The following is a 13305-nucleotide window of genomic DNA, read 5'->3' on the forward strand; positions in this document are numbered from 1 at the left end:
AATCTGCTGGCCCTAAAAGAGCAAGTTGTGAAGAATTCTTGGGGCACCTGCAAATACAGCCAGATACAAATCCAATTACCTCATGGGATGTGGGGCCCGGCTGCACAATAGGGTTCCAGTGGATGACAAATGCAGTTGAAATTCCATCCCAACTTAAGCGGTCCGAGCAAAAGACTTGATTTCTGTCCTTCACAACCCAGGAACTTCAGGCTCCTGGCCTTTTATGGCAGTATAAACAGGAATGTTTTCGGAATTTAAGAGGTTAAACACCTGTTCATTTGATACACCTGTTTTGAACATTATAGCCCAGAACTCGTGGTCTCTGCATGGTTGGCGACTGGATGTATCCCAGAGTATGTGCTAAGTGATTCCTCATAATTCCAACACCAGTACTCTGTGGGAATTGCCCAGCAAGTTTCAACTTCCAATGAACAATTCCCTGGGACCCTCCAAGAAACTCCAACTCTTACCTGGAGAGTTATCCCAAAAATATTAGAGAGAAACCATGCTGAACTCCTGGGTAACTATACAATTGTCCCCATCCTACCGCACCCCCACCCCCCCCCCCTCCCACAACACTCCAAGCTCTCTGATCCTCTGACTCCCCTCTTCAATCCCTGATCCTGGCTCCCTCAACTCTAATCCACATCCCATCCCCCCCACCGACTCCCCCAGACCTGACCTCGCCTCACCACCCTGTCCATCCTGCCACCTACTATCACCCTGCCCACCCCGCCACCTACCACTCTGCCACCCGTCCCAGCTAACACCCTACCCACCCTGTCACCATACCACCCAGCTTCTCTCCCACCCTGCCACCTACCATCCAACTCACCCCAGCCACTTAGCTCACTTGCACTTATTCACCAACACAATAAATGTCCCAAAGCTTTTCAGTGTGCTAATTAATGGAGACTTGTCAAAATATGGTCAGGTGCAATGAAATATTTACAGGTACAAAACGTATTAGCAACAGTGGGGCTAACAAAACACATCCTCATGCAAAACTTTTATATTTATTCATATCAAATGGGCAAAAGAAGAAATCTTCTAATGTGAATCACCAGTCAAACCCTGACACAGTTAGTAAGAATCAAATATTCAGGGATGAAGTGGTCTCATTTTGGCCTGACTATTCCATATGTCTCATTAACTGACTTTAATGCGTGTTATATTTGTTTTTGACACATCAATGATTATTCTTACTTATTGAACAGTACACATTCCAACAACAGATCCTTTTACATATAAATTGTATTGTTCCCTGTCAGATCCTTCATCCTTCATTCAATTCAGTCCTCGTTGGTATACTAAATTCAACAAGGTTTTGTTTTACTCTATGTGGTTACAGGCTCAATAGGGCGCAATAACGTTTAAGAAATTTAAAAGTTCCAGTTAATAGCTAAACGGATGACACAACACAATCCCACATTTTAAGACATTTACTGTAACAAAAGACTAAAAGAACTATTGGCTAAACACTATCTTTTTTGGCAACTTGTACTTTAAAATACAAAACATGATATTCCCTTTTTTTCTTGTAGTACAACCAAAAGCACACATCACAGATATATTTGGGTCAATGTCTGTGCAGAGTCTGCATATTCTCCCCGTGTTTGCTTGAGCTTCCTCCGGGTGCTCCGATTTCCTCGCACAGTCTGAAAGACGTGCTGGTTGGGTGCATTGGCCATGCTAAATTCTCCCTCAGTGTACCCGAACAGGCACCGGAATGTGGCCACTAGGGGATTTTCACAGTAACTTCATTGCGGTGTTAATGTAAGCCTATGTATGACACTAATACTTAAACAATAATCGATTAGATTTAATGGAAAATCATTGACACTGCTGTTCAAAAATATGCCTATTTCCTCTTGCTTTTTATATCTTTTCAAAGCTACCTGCAAAGGGTTTGCTAGCTTTCGAACAGAGACTTAACGTCAGCGGGCAATTCATTCAGCGGGGTACACTCTACAGGGGGTCTGTGGCATCTGTAACTAACTTAAGAAACAACCAATCAGACTGAAGAATCCTCACTGAGCCCAGCAGAGTCTAAACCAGGAAGTATAAAAGAGGAGATTAAAATTAGATTCAAATCATTTCCAGGAAACACAATAAAGATTTGGTAAGAGAATGGGGTTAAGGGTGAGAAGTAAAAGCAAAATATGTTAAACAAAATGACAATGTAGGGTTTAATTTCTTCAGAAGTTAATGAGTGCTGAAGATTTAATCAAAATAATTTTTAAAAAAATCTTCAGCACTAATTAACTTGTAAAGGAATGAGACTATACTCTTGTAAAACAAATTTTTTTAGGGAAAGAGATTGTTTGGGTGCATTTATGTTTTATCATGATTTATAAAAAAATCCTGAATTCACAAACCTTAATTTTTTTCTGATGCCTTTAGTGGGGAAACAGTATGCTAAAGTATTCCAACTTCACACTGTTGCATGTATTTCAACATTAAGCTGAGCTGCAAGGACTGTATCAGCACAGCCTGTGGAGGAGCAACGTTATCTCACAGCTATTTCTGTGGCTGCCAGAAGTTGCTGTCTGGTTTGCTAGTTACAAGTGAAAATTGACAGCCTTACCATTATATCTATTGCAAAATCTGAGGCATTTATAACATTAGCCTAATTCAGATGAGTTTATGCATGGAGTATCAGACATCAGAGTCAAACTAAAGTGTGAAGAGATATATGTTTATTGATACATAAACTTAGTCTCAAAATTGGCAGAGACGATGGTTCACAGTAACTTCATTGCAGTGTTAATGCAAGCCTACTTGTGACACTAATAAATAAACTTTTAACTTTAGTGGTATTATCGCTACACTATTAACCCAGAAACTCAGCTAAAACTCTGGGGACCCGGGCTCGAATCCCGCCACGGCAGATGGTGGAATATGAATTCAATGAAAAAAATCTGGAATTAAAAATTTATTGATGACCATGAAACCATTGTTGATTGTTGGAAAAACCCATCTGGTTTACTTACCTTACCTGGTCTGGCCTACACGTCACTACAGAGCCACAACAATGTTGTGACTCTCAACTGCCCTCCAAGGACAACTAGGGATGGGCAATAAATGCTGATGTGGAGATGCCAGCGTTGGACTGGGGTAAACACAGTAAGAGTTTTAACAACACCAGGAGCGCTCCGAAAGCTAATGGCATTTGCTACCAAATAAACCTGTTGGACTTTAACCTGGTGTTGTTAAAACTCTTACAATAAATGCTGGCCAGCCAGCGATGCCCATGTCCCACGAATGAATAAAAGAAATTGACAATGTGCACGGAATTATTAATTTAAAAATGTATTTTTTATTTGAATAAATTGATTTTTGCCATGACATTCCACCTCTATGGCTAATGAAGAAGAAAATAAGCATGGCAATTGTAGAGATGACTTGCCCAACTAATTGAAGATTAAAGATTGTAGGAATCCAACAGCATTTCCGAAAGGTTACACGGTGGCACAGTGGTTAGCACTGCTGCCTCACAGTGCCAGGGACCCAGGTTTGATTCCCAGGTTCGAGGCTTGGATGACTGTCTGTGCGGAGTCTGCATGTTCTCTCTGTGTCTGCATGGGTTTCCTCCGGGTACTCCGGTTTCCTCCCTCAGCCTGAAAGACGTGCTGGTTAAGCGCATTGGCCATGCTGAATTCTCCCTCAGTGTACCCGAACAGGCGCCGGAGTATGGCGACTGGGGGATTTTCACAGTAACCTCATTGCAGTGTTAATGTCAGCCTACTTGTGACACGAATAAATAAACTTTAAACATAAAAGATTTGCCAGTCACCTTTTAAGGGAATAAAGTCACAGAAATGTACAACCAGAAGGGTTAGCACTGCTGCTTCACAGCTCCAGGGTCCCGGGTTCGATTCCCGGCTCGGGTCACTGTCTGTGTGGAGTTTGCACATTCTCCTCGTGTCTGCGTGGGTTTCCTCCGGGTGCTCCGGTTTCCTCCCACAGTCCAAAGATGTGCGGGTTAGGTTGATTGGCCAGGTTAAAAAATTGCCCCTTAGAGTCCTGGGATGTGTAGGTTAGAGGGATTAGCGGGTAAAAAAAAAAATGTGGGGGTAGGGCCTGGGTGGGATTGTGGTCGGTGCAGACTCGATGGGCCGAATGGCCTCCTTCTGCACTGTAGGGTTTCTATGATTCTATGACTGACCCATCTTGAAGTGTTGGTTGGGAAAGAGTTGTGAGCCTAATCTTATTTTAGTCTGTAGCCCTGTGGATAATGTGCATATCCAATCGTTTATTAAATCTATGAGGGTTTCTACCTCTTCTAGCCTTTCAGGCTGTAAGTTTCTGGCCCAGCACCTTCTGAGTGAAAGCATTTCACCTTTCTGTGACTCATGGGCAGCACAGTGGCACAATGGTTAGCACTGCTGCCTCGCAGCGCCAGGTTCAATTCCGGCCTCAGGCCACTGTCTGTGTGGAGTTTGCAGGTTCTCTCCGTGTCTGCATGGGTTTCCTCCAAGTGCTTTAGTTTCCTCACAAAGTCCAAAGATGTGCAGGTTAGGTGCATTGGCCGTGCTAAACTGACCCTAGTGTCAGGGGGATTAGCAGGGTAAATGGTTATGGGAATAGGGCCTGGCTGGGATTGTGGTCGGTACAGACTCAATGGGCCGAATGGCGTCCCTCTCTACTGTAGGGATTCTATAATTCTATGAACTCCGTTTATCCTTTCCTCAATTGCTTTAAATTTATTCTCGGCGATTGACTGCCAAGGGAAGTCGGTCCTATCCCCTTTACCTAGCCCGCCTCCCCACCCCATAACACTTCAATTAAACCTCCCCTCAGCCTTCTCTGTTCTAAAGAAAACAACTTTATCCAGTCTTTCCTTTTGGCTGAACCTTTCTGAAAGCAGCCTCAGAAATCTCTTCTGTACGCACTAACAATTGCATCCCTTCCACAACGCAGTGTCCAGAACTGTTCACAATTCTCTAACTGTGGCCTGGATATATTTTTATTCAATTCTAACATAACCTCCCTATTATTAACCTCGATCTCGGCTAATAAAGGAAAGTATCCCATATGCCCTCTTAACTACCTTATCTACTTGTCCCGCTACATTTAGGGATTTGTGGTCATGCATTCCAACATCCTTCTGTTCCTCTACTCTTTTCATTATCCTATAATGTAATGTTTATTCCCTTATTTTGTTAGCCGTCTCCAAATGCATCTCTTTGTAATTCTCCAGAATGAATTTCATTCGCAACTTTTCTGACTACCTGACTAATCCATTGATATCTTCCTGCAGCCTGCAGTTACCTCCCTCACTATGAACCACGTCGTCGCCTGCAAACTTCTTAATGATATCCAGTATATTCAAGTCTAAGTCATTGAAAAAGCAAGGGATCAATTCGGAGCCCTGTGGAATTCCAGTGGACACAGTAAGAAGTCTAACAACACCAGGTTAAAGTCCAACAGGTTTCAACAAGAATTCCAGTGGAAGCAGTCTTCCCGTCACACGATACTTTATTAGCCATGGTATAGCGTATAAGAGCAGCAAAGTTATGCTAGAAATGTATAAAGCAGACCTAGACCACATCTAGAGAACTGTACAGTCCTGGTCATTGCAAATGCAGAAGAGATGTGATCGTAGAAGAGAGGGTGCCATCAACCATTACATTTCTCTTCCTGCCACTCAACCAATTTTGGATCCCTTTCCCTTGGATCCCTTGGATGATCAGTTTGGCATGTAAGACCAGTCAGAAACCTTGCTGTGACCCATTGTTGATAACATTGAATGCATAACCCTCATCGACTCACTTCATTACATTCTCAAACAATGTTGTCAAGTTAATCAGCCACAACCTTTGATGAACAAATCCATGCTGACTGTCCTTGATAATCCATGCCTTTGAAATGACAAGTAGAACATTTTATTTTTCTAAATAACTTGCTCGCTACCAAGGTTAGGCTGACTGAGTCTAACCTTTTTTCACTTTTCAAGCAATGGCACAACATTGGCAGTTCTCCAATTCCCTTGCATCACACATGTGCCAGCGGATTGGAAAATGATGGTCAGAGCCTCTGCTATTTAATCCTTTGCTTCTTTTTACAGCCTAGGATCTGGCAATTTATCGGCTTTCAAAGATTCTAAAGCCCTGAATAATTTGTCTCTTACCGTGCATATCCTTTCTAATATTGCACAGTCCTCACGCTGAACTACAATGTCTGCATCCTCTCCCTCTTGCAGGAAGACAGGTACAAAGTATCCATCAGGAATGATGCAGCATATTCTGCCTTCACTTTACAGTTTTTGGTTCCTAATGGAGCTACTTTATCATAAATCCTCTAATTGCTTTTCATGTACTTTTAAAGCACCTCTTGGTTTCCTTAATTTTACTTGCCACTATATTTTCCTACTCCGACATTGATTTCCTGATTTCTTTTTAACTTCCACCCTTGCATTTTCTGTCCTCCAGTCTATCTGTCATATTGAGCTCTCAGTATTAAACATGATCTTCTCATTTTTGCTTTATCCTACTCTGCATGCTCCTTGACATGCAGATCGGGGCTTTACACTTAATAGAATAATAGAATCCTACAGTACAGAAGGAAGCCATTTGGCCCATCATGTCTACACCGACCACAATCCCATCCAGAGCCTATCCTCATAACCCCATGCATTTATCCCAGCTAGCCCCCCTGACAACTAAGGGGCAATTTAGCATGGCCAATCCACCTAACCTGCACACCTTTGGACTGTGGGAGGAAACCGGAGCGCCTGGAGGAAACCCACGCAGACACTGGGAGAAGTGTGCAAACTCCACACAGACAGTCACCCAAGCTGGCAATCGAATCCGGGTTCCTGGTGCTGTGAGTCAGCAGTGCTACCACTGCCACCGTGCCGCCCAAAAGGGTTGGGACTTGTGGGAACCATATTTGTTCTGAACCTTCGCTATCTCATCTTTGAATGCCTCCCTCTGCTCTGAGACCTTGGGGTGGACTTTTACCAAAAGGTCCATTGGCACTGCACCATCCTTTAACCTAGCTGGCTCACAATAATAATGCGCTGTGGGCAGCCTTAATTGATTTGGAGTGGGACTTCTGTCCTCACCAAGTCCCAACTTGTCCGTAGTCCCAGCCATGCCAGAAGCAAGTAGAGGCCACTGCAAAGACTACAAACAGTCCAGGAAGAAGAGCAGGTGGAACCCCAACCTGACCAGGAATTTTGGTCAGGCCTACCTAGCAGACCCAGCAAGGAAGGGGTGGCTGAGGTGGTGGGTGGTCATATTTTAGAAGCCAAGAGTTGGAGGAATCCGATCTTGGGGGTGGGATGCACCTGATGGGCACAGGGGACCCTCCAAAGGGGTGCCTCCCCTTCCTGTTCGACAGTAGCTCATGCAGTGGAAGCTGCTGGGTTGCTCACCTTGCCTCCCCCTTCCTCAGCTAGGCAATAAATCGCAGCAGACACAGAATAAGGCTATTAATTGGCCATTTGAGGACTTCAGTAGGCCCAAGGGTGGATGGGCTTGACACCTTGTCCATTTACTGTAATATCAGGGGCATGCCGGGGGTGGGCGGGTACGTGACTGGCAGGCCAGCTGTTTTCATAGAATCATAGAAACCCTACAGTGCAGAAAGAGGCCATTCGGCCCATCGAGTCTGCACCGACCACAATCCCACCCAGGCCCTATCCCCATATCCCCACATATTTACCCGCTAATCCCTCTAACCTACGCATCCCAGGACACTAAGGGGCAATTTAGCAATTGGCAATTAACCTAACCCGCACATCTTTGGACTGTGGCAGGAAACCGGAGCACCCGGAGGAAACCCACGCAGACACAGGAAGAATGTGCAAACTCCACACAGACAGTGACCCGAGCCGGGAATCAAACCCAGGTCCCTGGAGCTGTGAAGCAGCAGTGCTAACCACTGTGCTACCGTGCCACCCTCTGCTACCGTGCCGCCCTCAATCATGCCCCATTGGTGCTGGTTTCGTCTCAGAGACAGGGGAGCCAATCAGTGCTGTTGGGAGAAGCTGAACGACAATCTTGCTGGAATATATGTGTTGTTGGTGGTGAGGGTTTACAACAAGTCCCACTGAGAGAAAGACTATGGAAGATCAATCATTTTCATTTAGCCCCATTGTGTAGATTCAGTTTTATTTTATGAGTGACACCGCCTTCAGATGCGTTGGTCGGCGACTGTAAATTGGTGGGGGAACTGTAAAATTCACTCCTGTTTTGTAGTTGCTTCCAGTTTTCTTTTGCTAAATCACATCTCAACTTTGTTTTTCCCAAGTGAAAACCTTTGCTCCTGTCCTATCTTCCATCTCTATTCTTTTCCATAACTGTACCAAACCTAACTGAATTACGAACTCTGCCACTGCAATTCTCTCCCACCAATACCCCTGTTCAACGTCATTCCCTATAACTAGGCCTAAAGCTGCTCCTTGTCATGTCAGGCTGACCATGTACTGGCTAATAAAGTTTTCTTCAATTCCTTTTTCAGAATTTTGGACACTCTGTAGCTTTTCCTTTCAAAATACCTGGCTGTTTATGCAACTGGGTTCAAGATGTTGTTGCATTATAATGGAAGCAACACAGATATGTTATGCAGGACCTTCCCAGCAGGCCACAGGAATCTATGACATCAAGCTAAGGCAGGGCCTGAAACCTGCATTATCGGCAAAAAGAGTCACTCATTCGGCCAATTAGTTGCTGGGGAGAGGATTCATTCTCCAGTTAAGGATGCCAGGCAGGCTCTGGAAGCTGGAGGAGCAATAGGAGGCTCACCAGCTCAGAAGTAGCAGCTGGCTGCCTTTGCAGGTACGTGAGGAAGAGGAAACCTTAAGATGGTGATGGCGGGGGTGGGGGTGGGGGTGGGGTGGAGGAGGGGTCCCTCTCCAACTTCTCAAAGTTTTAAATAAAAAACTGTTTCAGATGCCGGGCCACCCTTGTTTGGGTGGGTAGGGGAGGGAACTCCTTCAGAGTGTGGCCTATGATGTAGCTGAAGCTCGGGCAGGCAAGGAGTGCCCTTAAGCCTGCCTGGAAATTGGGGCCCTTGATGTATCACCAGGAGGCCGCCTCTTGACAGCTACATTGTTGCCCATGGCCTCTGTGGACCTGGAGGCCGACTGGAAAATTCCAACAGTAGGCATTAATAGACCCTTGACTAGAATTGGCTACCCACCCCTTATGGGAAGGCAGACCTGCTGTCCCCGATTTTCCTCCCAATCCCATGTCACCTTTCTTCTGGGAAATGAGCCAAGGACAGGTTAGAGCCTGGAAACCAGCAAACATGCCAGAGGACCAACATTCCACATGGCCTACTTCTGTGCCCGACTCTTGCAGGGGCTAAGAATTCTCCTCCTTGTCTGAGGAAAGCCCAATGGTGGTGGCCTTTGGTTACCTGAGAGCTCGCAGGCAATGTTGAATGAACTGCCTTGAACTAACACGAAGAAGTATTTCTAACAACTTCCTGATGCCATGGCAACTGCCTGCCAAGGCTAGGTGTTGGCAAACAAGAACCTTACCCGTGTAAAATATATATGCAATTTAAATTTTACACATCGCCGTGACCCCAAAGTAGTTTTTCTTTTGCCAGCTTCATACTGTTGTGATTATCATTACCTTGAGACATTTTCGAGTGGTAAACTTAACAAGTCTTTGTGACACACATCGCTATTAGTGTTTAGAGGAGGCATGTACATGCATAAATTATTAGTACATCTCTTCAGGGACTGCCCAGTAAAAATAAACCAACTAGTAGTGTCTGTGTCCTCAGACAGATACAGAATTGTGGCTGTCAGTAAACATATAGCTGCAATAAAATGTAAGCATCTTTTAATACCAGGATGATCAGATTGAAATAATTGCAGTAATTCAGATAAGGGCAAAGCAATTTTAGTTATTTATTTGATTTCTGAACAAGGAGCAGAAATGAGTCTATTGTAATCTTAAGGATATGATTCTGACGTGCAATATAAATCATTCCGCCAGCCATCCTGTTATGTTAGGTAGGGAATACCTTATGGCATTTTTTTTTCTGGCCTAGGTGTGATTACTTCCTTTCTAAACATGCTACGAGTCTGAGGAGGCTCTTCATATTTATCTGCCTTAATATCAGGTGTATTCACCCTGCTGATTGCATCCTGAAGTCGCTTTGACAGTACCACAGATAGCACCATCATTCTTTTGTCTGATATGTGACTGTTAGAGTCTGGCCTTACATTTCTCACAATGCCTGCAGCATTTCTGCACTTTATGACACTTTAATGGTTTGGCTGGAGCTTTCCATTTATACAGACAATATTGTTAATAACTCATTTTATATGAAATCTTTTGTATCCTCAGTCCTTTATACTTCCATGTCACACTTTTGATTGATGGCGTGATAGATAAGGTGAGAGTGCTCCGACAAACAAAGAATTAATTTATTATTTTCTCTCACCGCACTCTGGATGAAAGTCCCTCAGAGAAAGAGATGTTGTATTCATATTCATTTTGTAATATAGTCTGCATACTGAAGTTCTGTGCTGCTGTACATGTGGCTCTTTAACAGAATATTCATCTTTCAGTTATGATGGATTCCTGTAATTTATCCACCCCTATTCTTGGGTTTTGGAATCCCAGAGAAAATCAAGACAATCATTTATAGATCATTTTTGAATTATGGTTGACTGCTAACATAAGGTTTTTTTTTTAGGCGCCAGATTCGGGCAAGGCTTTCTGTTTTACACTTACCTCTCCCACTGGCATTATTATTGGTCATTTTTAATTCTATCTCTAAAAGATAATCACTGCAGTCAGTCCCCATGCAAAACCAGAAAGTAGAATACCAATTCAAAATGTAACACCTTGTTACTGTAAATCTTAAAACAATAATCCCAGGGAAGCACCTTCCTGGCTTCCTCTCTAGGGGGTGCTACTTACTTTCCCATGGAGATTTTGGGCTCTGCGATGGTATATGTTTCATTTGCCAACTCTGCGAGTATTTTTGTTCTCCTTAATGCTGAACAGAGGCAGTTGATGTAAGCTTGTTTGTCATTTCTGCAGGCGCTGTCTAGTCTTGCCCACTTCAAGTGAGACACTCATTCATTTTGGTTAAAGAAATGTAACCTGTTTATGTGTCGCACTCTTTGAAAATAAACACAGCTAACCTAAGTGGGTTTTCAATCTGTCTCAATCTTTTTCTTCACATAAAAACCTTACCCCTGGAAAAGCGCACGCTTGACAGCTTTGCATTAAACCTTTCCGGAAAACTAGTTTTACATATCCCGGAGACCGTTTGCCTGAGCCCTATTTTCAAAGAGTTTGTTCGCAGCACTGATTTGCTGAAAGGGGATGGATGGGGGAGTGGATTCGGTCCATTTCTATTCTTGCATCTTGACACCATTCTGTACTCTATTCCTGAAGGTGAATGATGGATGGCTGGAAGTAACTAACAAGCCTGTCATTTAAGTGAGAGTTTTTAGCTAACAGCATAAAGCAAGAGAGACCAAGCTGAGTTTATTGATGCCATCTGAACCCTGAGATTTCACTCCGGCCTTTATTGCTTTCTGCTAATCGTGTGCTATCTGTTCTAAAATATACAAACCTTTTTTTAAAATTCAAACAAATTTAACATTAAAGGACTGATTTCCTAATTTGGTGCACTCTTGGCACAGAAGAGCTCACAGATTTCTGCCTGTTTAAATTTAATAAACAGCAGGTCTGAGGCTGTAGGTTCATGATTTCCTGGCTCATGATTCCTGTAGCTGATAGAGGAATCAATTTTTAAATTTATACCAATTTCACGGAGTCTCAGTGTCTAAGAAGTTATTGATCCGTCAGTTTTTCCACATTGGCCCAAATATCTGATCCTGAGCAGGGTACAGTGTGACATTTTTGAAGCAAAATATAATACAAAAGATGTTATTTTCAGAACCTGGAAATGTAATTTAGGTTGATAGCCCCGTCCAAAACTGAGTTCATGTCTTTACCGTCAGAGATATGAAAATATCTTCAATTTATTTGGTTTGTTTTATTGCTGAAGAAAGGAGACATGCCATCAAAGCTTTTTACTTTGCACTGATCAGGAAAGCTCAGAAGGATTTTCAACAGTAATGGGGAAACAACAATTTATACTGCATGAGAAGAGAGTGTTGATTGATTGGCAAGTGGATTTGATTCTTTCAGACAAATCAGAACTGACTTGCCTAGCCTGAATTTTAATAAAACTGGGCAGTTAACTGTTCCATACTGTATTCTCCATGGCAATGCCTCCACCAATCAGAGTCCACTTGCCAACCAATCAACACTTTCTTATGCAGTATAAATTGTTGTTCTGTCACTGTTTGAAATTTTTTACAAGTTATCCTGATAAGTGCAAGATGAAAAGTTTTACATAACGTATCTTTTTTTCCCAGTAAAACTCAAATTCTGTACCACCAAACGCCTACATGGTTTACCAAATGCCTATATGGTTTATCCTGCAACCTCAGGATTTTACAATGCTTTACAATCAGTGAAGCACTTTTGAACTGTAATCACTGTTGCAACATTGTATTTGGGGAGGCCAATTTGCACACAGCAGTTCCCCTCAAGCAGAAATGAAATAAATGATAGATAATCTGTACTAGTTATATTGGTTGAGGAATAGATGTTGGCCAGGTCACCGGGAGAACTCCATTGCTCTTTGAATAGTGTCAATGTATCTATTATGTCCACCTGAAAAATCTCAGTTAATGTCTCGTACCAAAGATGGCGCCTCCAGTGTAACACCCCACGTATAGTATGAACCCAAACGCCAGCTTACACCATGTATTTAAACGTCTTGAAAGTGGTAATTGAACCCACAACTGTTAGAATCAGAGGTGAGATTGGGCCAAAACTGAATCCAGAAGTGTCATCCCTGGAATTCAATGTTCAAATGTTTTTAGTGCAAATAGTTCCATTTTTCTTTTATTATAGAAGGATCTGGGTGTGTTTTTTATTTTTATACTGTTACGTTTTTCCCTTTTCTTACCCATCTGCGTCACCTGCATCCTGAGAGGATCGATGGAACCATCATCCTTTCTCAGAGCCTTTGCCTGTGCTCGTGTTACCAACTCTGGTTAGAAGTGTTCTTGATCTTTCACCACAAGACCTCTTGGTTCCAACTGCCCTGTCCAGTAAAAGCAACCCCCCACCGCACTCAACGTGAGAGAAACCATAAGACCACAAGACATAGGAGCAGTTAGGCCACTCGGCCCATCGAGTCTGCTCCGCCATTCAATCATGGCTGATATTTTTCTCATCCTCATTCTCCTGCCTTTTCCCCATAATAGAAATCATAGAATCATAGAAACCCTACAGTGCAGAAGGA

This window comes from Mustelus asterias, chromosome 7 (genome assembly GCF_964213995.1).
Source record: "Mustelus asterias chromosome 7, sMusAst1.hap1.1, whole genome shotgun sequence".
NCBI lineage: Eukaryota > Metazoa > Chordata > Chondrichthyes > Carcharhiniformes > Triakidae > Mustelus > Mustelus asterias.